The 13,445-nt window shown below is 49.6% G+C and overlaps 1 protein-coding gene across 1 annotated transcript in view; it reads right to left on the bottom strand.

Annotated features, from left to right (window-relative positions):
- RGS19 (regulator of G protein signaling 19) overlaps positions 1-12,969 on the bottom strand; it is a 53,468-nt gene extending 40,499 nt beyond the window's left edge. Inside the window, exon 1 of the mRNA XM_074969477.1 lies at positions 12,823-12,969. The gene's annotated coding sequence lies outside the window, so the exon portion shown is untranslated. The remainder of the gene's footprint in view (positions 1-12,822) is intronic.
- Between the last annotated feature and the right edge of the window lie 476 nt (positions 12,970-13,445).

Raw genomic sequence — 13,445 nt, forward strand, 5'->3', positions numbered from 1 at the left:
AAGTCACACAACGATGAAAAATGCTTAATGAAGAGCCTCCGGGAACCCTAATCCCTCCTCCAAGGAGGGCAGCGCAAATTCAAAACCGTATGCAGTGAGCACTCACTCCAGAGGGAGCGCCTTATACAACACTTCCAGTACCTAGCGAGCACAACTGTCTGTCCTCAGAGCCACGCCGCCCCTCTCCACTCTGCCCCTTTCCAAGGGGCAGAATTCCCAGCCGTCACTACTGGGTGTTCCAGAAGAGGAAGAAACATGGAATACACCCAATATGTCAGTGCCATGGGCCAGACAGCAGAATTCAGCCCTGCTTGCTGCTTGGAACGCCTGCTCTAAGCAGCTTGCAAAGCAGGTTAGCAAATGATGCTGTGTGTTATTGAAACAGTAGGGCAATTCCCCCTTCTCCGAACACATTAGCGGATGCGGTCATTTCTTCAGGGACTCTTTGGTTTGAACACATTCAGTTGTTTTAAAGCCTGTCCATGCCCCCAGAGGCTTCCGTAATGGCATGCCCCCCACCCACCGCATCCCTAGCACAGCCCTGACCAGCCCTTCATTTCCCTCTTCTCCCCACATGGCTCGGCAGGATGCTGGCTTTGCAGTGGGTGGAAGCCTGTCTTCCCTACCTTGATCAGCCAGAGGGGTCGCTGTTGAGCAAAGAGGCGCTCCCTCCCCTCACAAGGGGAGTCAAGTGCACTTTCTCCAGCTGCCGTCAGTAGGAGGTGGCAGAGATGCAAAGCACTGGCCCTAAACACAGAGGGGCGTGTGGTTTTTAATGTATTTTAACTGGGTTTACAGGTGCATTCCAGGGGTTACGTTAGGCAGCCCAGTCCCTGACACCACTCGCACTTGCTTCATGCAGAAGGCAGCAATATATAAAACATAACTTGTATGTCCCATCCTTGGGCAGTGCAGGGAACGGGATTAGCCTGAGGTGACAAAGCTCCTTTGCCCAGTGTGTCTCTGATGACTACACTTCTCAGCCTGCTAGAGCCCAAGCATGGCCGGTGTGTGACACACCCACCCTGGGGGACATGCAATAAATTTATCCTGCAGGGAAGCTGGAAAAGCTGCGGGATTTGTGTAGGTGACTCTTTCTGCAGCCCCACTGCCATGACTCTTCACTGCGGCAGTAAGGAATTCTCAGCAATGAAAGCAAGGGGACACGGAATGCATGCAGAACACAGGGGACCGAAAGGAGGGTGTAACGCATTGTCACGCCCTGGGGTGCAGTCTGGGAGCTCTAAGACACACAACTGGGTGAGGCTGGATGAGTCCCCAACCCAGCTGTGTGTTTTAGAGGGGCGCAGTGGTTTCTCCCGGCTCCCAGACTGCACCCCAGGGGGACAACCCATCACAGAGGGGCATTGCACAGGCATGCAATCAGTGACTGTGTCCAAGCATGGGAAGATTTCATTTAATAGGCTAAAATGAAAAAAACAACCACAAAAACAAACACATCCCAACAGCAGACAAACGGGAACTCTTTAAACTTAACTGAAGAACACTGCCCCAAATCTCTGATTAAACAAGGCTATCCCATTATTCTCTCCAGACCAATGAGAACCTGAACTTCAATTTCAGAGTAACAGCCGTGTTAGTCTGTATTCGCAAAAAGAAAAGGAGTACTTGTGGCACCTTAGAGACTAACCAATTTATTTGAGCATGAGCTTTTGTGAGCTACAGCTCACTTCATCGTCAGCTCTTTGGGGCGCGGACTGCCATTTGGTTCTGTGTTTATACAGCACCTAGCACAATGGGGTTCTGGTCCACATATGGGGCTCCTAGGTGCTATGGTAACACACATAATAACCAAATAAAATATCCCCCATCAGCTCCTAACACATATGGTTAAAGCTATCTGCTTAGCTTCAAGCTACTGCAGCCTGGCATAGGAGATCTTTTGCCCTAACATCTCAAGTCTCCTCATTTGTCACTGATGTTTTCACCTGCCAGCACCCATCCTTATTCCCTGAGCCCGTGTTTCCTAACCACGGCACTTGCTCAGTTTTCAGCAGGGGAAGTCAGAGGGAGAACTGACAGACCGGTTTTTCCCAGGTGCCCTCATACTCCACAAGGTGTATTCTTGCTGCAGGCATCAGAGCTCTCCCCTCTGTTGTCAGACAGCGGAAGTCTCCAAGAGAGGATTTCCCTGACTGTTAAAAAAAAAAAAAAAAAAAAAAGAGGCCCAGGGGGCAGCTCAGGTCGGGAAGGAGCGGTCAGGCCAAACTCTCTCCAGAAGCAAGAGACGCTTGGAAACTTCCAAGAAAGATGCAGGCTAAATGGGTTATTTACAGTTACCTTATGCTCATAGCTTACAGATGTACAAACAGTTCAGGACTATAGATGGCAAATATCATCCTGGGGTGTGTTAACAGGAGTGTCATATGTCAGACACGGGAGGTAACTGTCCTGCTCTACTGGGGAGGCCTCAGCTGGAGTCCTGTGTCCAATACTGGACACACTGGGAAGAATCCAGAGGAGAGCTACAAAAATCATAAATGGTTTGGAAAGCCTGACCTGGGAGGAAAGGTTTTAAAACCTGGGCACGTTCAGTCTTGAGAAAAGATGACTGAGGAGGGACCCGATAACAGTCTTAAAATACGTTAAGGGCTGTTATAAAGAGAATGGTGTTCGATTGTTCTCCATGTCCACTGAGGATAGGACAAGAAGCAATGGGCTTCATCTGCAGCCAGGGAGATTTAAGTTAGATATTGGGAAAAATCTTTCTAAATATTAAGGACGGTTCAGCTCTGGAACTGGCTTCCAAGGGAGGTTGTGGGAATCCCCGTCCTGGGAGGGTTTTAAGAACAGGTTGGACAGACACCTGTCAGGGATGGTCTAGATTTACTTGGTCCTGCCTCAGTGCTGGAGGCTGAACTACGTGGCCTCTCAAGGTCCCTTCCAGTCCTGCATTGCTATGATTCCATGCCGGTGGGGTAGAAAGAAGAATGGAGGCGATTTTATTCCCGTGGGAAGAGGCAGATTATTTTTGTTTTGTCTTTTCTCTTCTCTCAGCATGTGCTGCTCAGGGGAGGTGCATACAAATAGGAATGGTGGAGAGAAGTTCATCTGCTCATTCCCCACCTGAAGTCTAATTCTCTGCTTTTGCCATCACTGTGACCTCCACAGAAAGCAGCAGCAATGTCTGAAACAAGGGGATTATAACTTTGAGCAGCGGAAACCGATTAACTAATTCTTCATAACTAGGAACAAGCAAAGCAAAGCACAGAAGATGAGACCATGCCCTGCACGGGCATAACGGCTCTGGACTCCACAGCATTCTTTCCCAGGAGATATCAGCTACTCTGTTAAAGGGTTGTGGTTAGCACCAAATTTGCAAGAGCCTAATATTATACCCATGCTCCAGAGAACCTTGCTGAACCTGAATCAACAAGTCCAATCTCCATCATTTGGCTTTTTTCTCCATTGCTCTCCACTCAGAGTCTGCCTTTCAATTCACTAGTGGTGTTAAGCGAATCCAACCCTCTCACTTATGGGAATAAACTACACAAAATACCCCAAGTCGACTCCCTGTGAGCCACTGCTGCATCCAGCAGCCCTTGCAACACCACCATTCCAAGACTAAGTGAGAGTTTCCACAGCAGTTAGCATCAGCCCGCCCTTCCGCATCTCTTCCCCATCTGAGTCCTGGTAGCACTAGCACCAGTCAATATCCCGGGGGGAATTCTGGCTTCCGTTTACACCTGGCCATGTCTGCAGCCTCTGAGGATCTGCCCTCCAGTCTTCAAAGGGGGTGCAGAGGTGTAACAGAAAGGTAAGACCTGGACCCATATGCTAAGAAAGTGAAGGCAACCTGCAACACCTCTCAGCCTCAAGACTTCATCTCAGGAGATGAGGCTCAGAGTGGTTCCTTTACGATCAGCACAAGGATGAAGAGAAATTAGAACTGTCAGCCACAGGCTTAAGGACCACCCCTTCAAAAGGCACCCCAACCCGTCCAAATGGCCTTTCCTTCTCTCACACACAGTTGGAAATGCATGGCGTATGCTTGTACCTCTCTCAATTAACCCAAAGGCCTGGCTGCGAGCTACTGCTAGGCTCACCAATCACAGCACTAGGGCCTCTTCACTATCACCAGCACACGCAGGTATCAGTCCAACTCCCAAGGGCAAGGATGAAATAAGAACCTTTCTAGAATCATGCAACATCCCTCTGTGCAGAACTGAAGGTGGGGGAAGCAATCTTATGCCACTTGTCCTCTTGTAAGAAGTTCGACCCCTGGGTGGGATGGAAGGAGGACTCCTGGGCAGCCACTCTTTGTACACTGCCGTGCGACATGTTATTAAACCCGACCTCCTCTGCGGACATGGTGCTTTCCATGGAAAATTCTAGTTACGTTCCCTTTGACTAACACATGGCAACTGTTCTGGAAACTTTCTGTAAACATCCAGGAAAGCATCCTCCATGTTTAATCATATGAGGAGTAACCTAGTTAAAAACACTTGGGTCTGTTTAGCATTTCAAAGGCTTTCTGATAACAAAAAAAACCCTAAGCAAACCACTGAGCCAGTTTGAAAAAAAACAAGACAAAACGGACCAGGTGGCAACCCCAAACTCCTTGCAAAGGAGAAGGAATCAGGTCTCATGAAAAGCTTTGAGCCCTGGCTAGAGAAAAAGCTCTCTCTACAAGGGAGGTCAAGTTTTAAATAGAGCATGTGACTGTTGGGCCATCCTCCATCCCAAATCTTGTTCTAAATTAATGCCCAGCTCATTAGTCTCCAGCACACCACACCTTTTCCTCTTGTGATTGCTGTCTGTGCATTTTCTAGCAAACGAACCGTTAGGAATATTCACAGGCAGAACAAGTTTAAAGTGAATACAAGCAAAGTGAATTGAACTTGTAAGTGTCAGAATGCACACCAGGAAAAAAAATAGTTCTCAATGATAATCAGTCCAATCACAATGTAACGAACGGTTTAGAGACGGTAGATTGTTCATTAAAAGGTGGCAAATTCATAACTGATAAAAGGAGACAGTTTCCCAATCAACACAAAATTAGCCTGTGAAACTCCCTGTCACAAGTTGTCTGAGGCCAAGAGCTCAGCAGATTTCAGGAAAAGACTAGACATTTATATGCATAGCAAGAGTACCCAGAGTTCATAGCAAATACTAATGAAACAAGCAAGAGTTTTCGAAGTTCTATAAAACCCCACACTCAGGGCATAAACCAGCTTCTGGCTCCTGGGATTCAGAGGAAGATTATCTCCTAGGCTCATCTCATCTGCAAGACTTCTTCCTCCAAAGCAGCTGGTGCTAGCCACTGTCAGAGAAAGGACACTGAGCAAGACGGAACTTGGGTCTGATCCAGCCCGGCAATTGCTACATTCCTAGAAAGAAAAGCTCAACTGGCTTAATGAGTTATTTGCTATGGGGGAGTCTCTTGGTTCTCTGAAGGCTGCACACAGGAGTTTAACACACAGGTGTCGTGAGGATGTGAGAGTTAACCTCCCGCGAACCACAACCCCTAGAAACCAATGAAACAGCAAGCCAATTAACCCAACAGCCAACTCCCCACTCCATCTCTATCCTCGTTCATTTTTACCTAGACACGTACAGGGGGGCACCTACCACCAGAGCACATGAGGTAGGGAAGGATTATTCACATTTTACAGGTGAGGAAAGCAAGGTACAGAGACCCGGTGACTTGCCCATACTCCCACAGGAGCTGTGGCAGAGCCAGAAAACAAGACCATTCTTCCTCATGTTTTATGGTGCCAGTCTCTCCACACAAGACCATCTATCCAGACTGATCACATGCCCTCCATATCACCATGGTTTCTGAGCCCCTCCCAAGTACTGAGAGTGAGCAAGACCATCTCTGCCTCCTCCTGCTTAGCCCACAAACACATACCCATGGGTAACTGAGAGCCCTGCCCTCCGCTTGCACCTCTGAGCTAGGCAGGTCGTCAGACACGACACTGCGTTTAAAAGGCTAGTACTGTCATGGAAAGAGGCACCGCGGTTCAGCTGCTGCCCCGGTAGCAGGAGCTGGGAATGCTACAAAGGCACCAGACTCCGGAAGAGGAATGCTGCTCCGGTCATGTCGCTCAAAAGTCTACCCGAAGGCCATGAAAAAGCAGTGCACGTGGGTGAGAAATGGCCTCTGGTCACTCCCTTTCCCCCTGATCTTGACTCTTTTTGCAAATGTGAAAGTGGATGGCTCAGGGGACAGGGGATGAACGGCACAGAGAGCTTTCGACCCGGAGCGTCATCCGTCGCGCTCTACCTCACGTCGATAACGTCTGGAAGTTGTTACTTGCTACAGGCCTGAGCAAGACGATGCGGGGAAATGGGGTCAGTATCACCAACCGTCAACACAACGAACTGCATAGGTCTCAGCCCATGTTCCCGGGGGTTCACACTACAGTAGCAGCCCTTGCTGGCAGCCTCAGTAGAGACCCAGGATTTGATAGGCCGCGAAGGGCTCTTCACAAAGAACTAAGAAGGGCTAGGTCAGGCTGGAGGCTGGCTGGCAGAGTGGTCTTGAGAAGCTGGGGCTGCACCAGTTCTGAGGATAGAGGAGTTCAGTTTGCAGGACTGTCACTAAAATACCTCTCGCTAGCACTAAAGTCACTCACAGCAAGCAAAACAACTTTCTCTGCCTTGGAAGCTGCATCCGTATCACAGAGTTCTTTTTCGGAGAGCTAGCTTCAAACTTTCCTTGCTTCGTACCCATTGGCTCCTCTCTGCACTTATATCCAAAACAGTGCTTGGACATTTGCTTTCCGCTGGAGGAAATTGTTCAAGAACTAGTCAGTCTCGTGTCTGTGCATGAGACACAGAAGGGGAAAAGAAACCCTTCTTGTTGGCTATCTGACTTCCCTTCTGATACACCACGTTAACAGCAAGGCACAGCTCCCACAGAGCAGGCTGTCTACACAAGCCTCGCTAACACAAGCCGGCCAGCTGCTTTTCTTTCCTCAGAGCTATCATCATTGACATAGATTTTGCAGCCCCACACAGCAAGAAGGGGGGTCTCAGTCTTTGACTTCCCACTCACAATACGGTACCAGTACGGCAAACTTTCAGCACCGTTGCAAAGGAGAAAAGTTTGTGTTTTAAAATTTTGCATGACTTATTCTGTGCAACAAACTTTTACACACACACAAAAGCCCGTGGTATGTTAATGAAGCACCTTCCAAGGGTCAAACCACACCTTTCAAACTCTTGTCAGAAGGAGGAGGATGGCTGGAGAATTGGACAGGCGAGTTGTTATATAACCCAAACCCCTAATACACAGTTTCCCAAGGTCAGGAAACCCCTTTTTCATTTCTAATGGTCCTAATAACATTTTTTGTTCAAGCTAAATCCCTTGATTTCACAAAATGTCCAAAGGCACAGGCTTGGCAGGGGCAGGTGAGGACTCAAACAGTTCCCTGCAATTTAGGGCTAAACCCATTACTGTCAGTAACCATGACAGGACTCGTTTACTATGAGCCAATCACATTGAGTGAGGTTTCACTCTCCGGAACGCCCGTAACCCTTAGACAGTGGCAGAGTCAGTGCTCCACTGAAATAACAGTCCAGCTGTGAAGCATCCCTACCATACAAGCCCAGAAGTTGGAGGCAGCTCCTGCAGAGATTGGGGGAGGCAGAAAGCACCTAAAAACAAGCTTCAGAAAGGCTTAACATTCTCACTTCACAGTGCCAGTAGGATCACAGTTCTGCTCGGTCTTTTCTGGACACACCTGTGGAGGAAGATGCCTCTTCTTGAACCAGATTTGTGTTTTGCAGCCACATAAACAATCTATCGAACAATAAGGCCTTCTTTTTCATATGCAGCCAGGAGGACGCGAAATCCCGCTACCACATTTGATGTGTTTCTACCTCTCTTTCCTGAAGCAGGAGGAAGAGGGGAAACTATGGATTTCTAGCTGAACACAAGCGGAGAAAAGATCTATCCCCCATCACTCCATGGGAATCGAGAAAGGTAGCAGACTGAGCCCAAGTTCAGAGACGGCTTTTTATTGACTGCAAGCTGTGGAGTGTTTTAATTACCAAACGTTTTTCATAAGCACAGTTTTATCCCCAGTCCCATTTGACTACATACTACTGAATCTGACACAGTATTGATAGTGAGTTAGCTACATTTGATAACACAAGCTAATAGCTTTAGGAGTGGCATGAGCATGTTTGGCTTCCACATTAATGCCCTGAGCTTGCAAAAATTTAAGCGCATGCATAATTGATTTCAACGGGATTACTCGCATGCAAAAAGGTTACGTGTACATATAAGTCTTTGCAGGGTCAGGGCATTTTCCATTTAGTCTGGAGAACAGAAGACTGAGAGGGGACATGATAATAGTTTTCAAGTACATAAAGGTCGTTACAAGAAGGAGGGAGAAAAACTGTTCTTCTTAACCTCTGAGGACAGGAGAAGAAGCAATGGGCTTAAATTGCAGCAAGGGCAGTTTAGGTTGGACAGTAGAAAGAACTTCCTAACTATCAGGGTGGTTAAGCACTAGAATAAATTGCCTAGGGAGGTTGTGGAATCTCCATCATGAGAGATTTTTAAGAGCAGGTTAGACAAACACCTGTCAGGGATGGTCTAGATAATACTTAGTCCTGCCATGAGTGCAGGGCTCTAGACTAGATGACCTCTCGAGGTCTCTTCCAGTCCTATGATTGTATGATTCAATAAGATGGCATCGTAGAAATGCATGTTATTCATAGTGAATTTGAAATGTTCAGAATTGTTGCTTTTCATTCTTAATTGACAATTGGTCCCACTTTCATGGTCCCGTTTTCATAGTATGTCAGTACCAGTTTCAAGGAGAATTGGGCCCTGAATGTTAAAACTGCTTTGTCCATGATGTCCGTATCATCATTTCCCTATGTTTTTACAGCAAAAGTTAGCTTCCCAAAAGTGTGACAATTCTGGGCGGGGGGGGGGGGGGAGTCATATGGCATGTAGTATGTTAAACAGAACTGGAGAAAGAAGGTCAGGTTTCTGGAGGAACCTACTTAGGTGTCCTCCAGGAGCTCAGTAACAAACAGAGCCCAGACTGCTAGCTCCCAAACTCCAGAGCATCAGCATATAACTGTGGCCTCTCTGCATGCTCAATAAAGATCTCTTTCCTGCAACTCTGCCTCATTACTTATTGCTAGTGAAACACTATGGCGGAGATTTGTGTACAAGATACTTCAGAATGCAGCAGCTACCAGGGTGAACCATGGCACATGGCATGACGCCTCTAGGAACTCGGCATTTAATTACACACTCTGCAGCCAGCTTTCTAGTGACACCCAGCGCTGGTACTGAGCCCTAGCAAAAGCACAAGAACTCCCCAGGGCCTGCCTGGCTTGGATTTAAAGAATTAAGAAAGAACTGACAAAAATGAGCAAAATAAAATACTTCTGTCGCCATTCAGAAGAGAAAAGGCGGAAGCAGAATGGACTGGAATGAAATACAAAGCAGTGACGAAACCGTGATGGAGAGCACTAAGCAATCAGGGAAATAATTTGATTGGCTGCGACCAATAAATTAAGCATGTATCTAGAACTAGGAGGGGCCCTGGTATCGTTCACAATGGTTACAATTGTGCATGCAGCTTGATCTTAAAGAGGACACTCCGCAGATCAGAATTTTTAAGAAGTCTTTGGCAAGGGTGGGGTGATGACAATTATAATTATCCTGAGCAGGTTAAGATATTTCACACTTCAAGTTTCCTGGTAACTGGCCACCAATAACTTCTGAAAGCTTGCTAGAATTCCTATAAAGTTACTTGGTGCACAACCCAGCTTCCAATTTTACACCACCATGAAATGTTTGGGGGATTCCCACCCCCGTTTAACCTCTTCCTCACCCTGTTTCTCAGTAATTACTGGTACCATCCAAAATTTAAAAAAAAAAATTGTTTACTGAAGTATCTAAATCACTCGCTTTAAAATACTTCCTGTAAACTCTAAGAATGCAAGTGCCTATGCAAAGCCAAGTAACGAACCAAACAAGTGGAAGGAAGCCTTGTGGACCAGGAGTAAACTCTAGAGCATACAGGGTTACGGCAGGGTGGAAAGATGCCCTGAACCCCAGGGGAAACCGAGTGCAAAGGCAACAATAAAACTGAATTGTCTCCCGCTTCCCTCTTCGTAGGCCTTGTGACAGATCTGGAGCTGCTCTGTAATAATTTATGAATAGTGTATGTTGACCTGGTTATTGGCATGTGGACACTCACACATTGGTTTAGCTTAATAGGAAAAACAAGCAGGAAGTAAGAGAATGACTCAAGATCAGGGCTCCTCAGCAAACATCTGAAAGTGAAGGAACAAGGCCCAGACTGTCAGCTTTGAAGATTTTAACCCCTTCTCAGCCAACCTGCAAAACTAGTTTTGTCCCAAAGGGCCCAAGCCCGGAAACGCAGACGAACCGAACAATTCTGGCAGTTTAAAATGGGTTTCTCTCAAGAGAAGGGGGAGTTGTTCAGGGAGCAGCCACCGGGGCAGGAGGGGGAAAGGGGGTTCTGAAGAAATTAGGCCTGTCTAGGCTGCCACCAGGGACAGTACACCTCTCAGTACGACAGACGTGTGTACACCACCCGTTGTATCAAAATCCTGTTTCTCTAACTGCTTTGTTCCTGTTGTCAAAACAAACACCGCTGGGGTTTTAAGAAGGCTGTTTTGGTCACTGAATACCACTGGTCCCAGACTCCCACAGGAAAGAACCACTGGGACCCAAACTCAGTTGGATCTGCTGGGTAAGCACAATTGATACGCAGAGGACCCTATCCCAGGCTTGGTCTCAGTATGGGAGAATGGTGCAGCTGCATCCCGGGATAGGCAAAGACACAAGGCCTTATACCCACGGGGGTGCCCTCAGAGACCAGGAGGGGAGAGAGGCGCAGCTAGCCCTGCACCTGTGACAGGCCTTATTGTAAGTGACTGCCTCATTATATTTTTCACTCCCACCCTCTCCAGGCCTGCTTTGGTGCCATAATATGGAAACAGGCAGGCCTTTAACTGAACTATATTACAGAGACCACCCTGCTCACTGCCTCTTATAGGAACAAGGAGTTCGGTCAGTTACTGCAGAGCAATGCACTCTTTTTTATTAGCATGCAGCTCCGGTCATTTGTGGGGAGGGCTGGTGGGCAAAACGTCATGTAGGGGAATCTGAAGTGGCATCCGCCCCCAGTAAAACAGCCTGGAAATACCTGCCATTCGGTGCACCGCACTCCCAAGGCGGAAAGCAGCAGCATCCGGCTCTTCACACATTCGATGGTGATTAAGAATCATTCCGAGAGAGCTGACTGCCTTGTATTCAGAGAGGGAAATGAACTCCCCTACAAGCTGGGAAATCCCTCCCACTCACTTTGAACACTTTTTGTTTAGTTTCTTTAAAAAGGCCCCGGCTCTGTGCCAAACCAACAGCCCGCCCGAGGAAGCTTCCCGAGACATCAGAGCTTCCCAGAGGAACCTGCCCATTCCCAAGGCACCTCCGCAGGTGATGCTCGAAGGGATGAAGCCACAAGAACTGCCCGCACTTCTCTACCCCATCTGAGATCTACACAGCTCCTCGAAATATTATTTACACTCCTGTAGGGCCGAGACCCCCCAAAGGTCAGGGCCCCAGTCTATTATTCCCCCCCAACACACACTCCCCAGGTATCCTTACCCCTGCTTGATACATGGGGAAACTGAGTCACAGAGCATGTACATGATTTACACAAAGGTCACACAGCGAATCAGCAGGAAGGGAACCCAGGAGTCCTGACTCACAGGGTTACCTTGGGGGGGGGGGGGAAGGTTGGTCACTGGGAGACCTCTCCCCTCCTCCGAGCACTGCCAGAGGCTGTCACAGCCTGCTCCAGGGGGAATCCTCCTACCAGCAAGGCGGGGAGGAGGATCCTTTTCCCCACTCCCCCCTTGGCTTTGCATGGCTGAAGGGCAGCAGAGCCTCCTCCCGAGGCAGCCTCTGCACGCCCCCAGCAGAGCCAGCTGCAGCTGCCAGGGGCCCGGCCTCTCCCCGCCTCGTGCGAGCTGACAGCGCTGCCACGCGACATGCAAGGCAAATCCCCGAGTCAGACAGACAGCAAAGGCATGGGGGAAGGAGGGGGCAGCGCCTCCCCCGCGAGCTCTTCCTCCTCCCTGGGGCTTCCCCCACCCCGTTAGTCGGCATGCAATTCAGTGACAACCCCCGCATCCGTATCTCCTATCTGCATCTTCCGCACACACACACACCTCCCCGCTCCCTCTAATCAGTTGCAATCCATTGCACATGGGTTTCATTAGAAAGGATGCAAATGCAAAGGAGCTCAGCTGGAATTCATGCTGCCCAGGAAGCTGAGCGGCTCTCGGGGGCTTACGCCTCTCCTCCCCCTCCCCAATAGACAGCCACACTCCCTCCCTCAGCAGCGGTTTACAAGGCTACCAGCAGCACTTGATGCGGGGGGGGGGGGATAAAAAGGGGCGGCGGCAGCCAGGGGGAGCCCACCCCACTGAATACAAGGCTGGGAGCCAACGGGGGGGCGGGTTTAGTGTCCCCCTCCCAGGAGATACAATCCCAAGCAATGCACTGGGAATGGAGGATTTGCAATTCAAAGCGAGCGGGGGGGGAATTGCAAGGTTGGGGTCGCTCCCTCCCCCCCATCTGCAGCTGGGCTGTGTTTTCTCCTTAGAGGAAACCCCTTTCTTCCCCAGCTCTTGCACCAACGGTGCTGGCCCGCTCGTTCCCCACTCACACAAAAGGGAAGCAAGAAGATTTTTGCATCAATGCTCGCACATTTCTAGCAGCAGCGCGGGCCGTGGCGGGTGGGGGAGCCTGGCTGCAGAGCAAGGGTGCAAAGGGGGGGGGTTACTCACGAGCTGTGCATCCGAGTCCCCCGCAGCAGCGCAGCCCTCCTTCCCTTTGCTGAGGCACATCCGTCCCCGTCCCCCCTTTTTTTTAGCTCCAGAATCGACACCCTTAGAGAGACGAGCTTGGAGAGGCTGGCAGGGGCTGCACTGCGCACGCGTCCCCCGGCCCCTGCGATTGACTTCCTAAAGCAACTGCATGCCGTTTTTGCACTTCCTCACGGCAAAAAGCAGCCGCCCGGGCACTGCCTGGGGCAGGGGCAAGCGCCGCTCCTGCGCCTTCTGCAACCGGCCCCTGAACCAGCCTCCGCCACTGCCTCTTCCTCTGCAAAACCAAGCCACGGGCCGGGGCACCTTCGGCCCGAAGTTTGCGCCTCCCTCCCTCGCTGCTCCAGGGTTGCATTGCAAGCCACTTTGGCAACTAACCTCCGGCTGGACCACGCTGCCTCTGTCCCTCGCCGAGAGATGCATTAATTTGATGTTTGCCTTGGCTGTCCGGGCGGGAGAGCGCATCCTTCCTTCCTTGCACGCTTTGCAAGTGCAAAGGTTGTGGTCAGCCGGCATGTCTTTGGGGCAGCGTTGGCTGGAAGTGGGGGGCGGGGGGTGGAAGGGGGCGGTGAGGAAGAGTGCTT

Source organism: Natator depressus, chromosome 13 (assembly GCF_965152275.1).
Source record: "Natator depressus isolate rNatDep1 chromosome 13, rNatDep2.hap1, whole genome shotgun sequence".
Taxonomy (NCBI): domain Eukaryota; kingdom Metazoa; phylum Chordata; order Testudines; family Cheloniidae; genus Natator; species Natator depressus.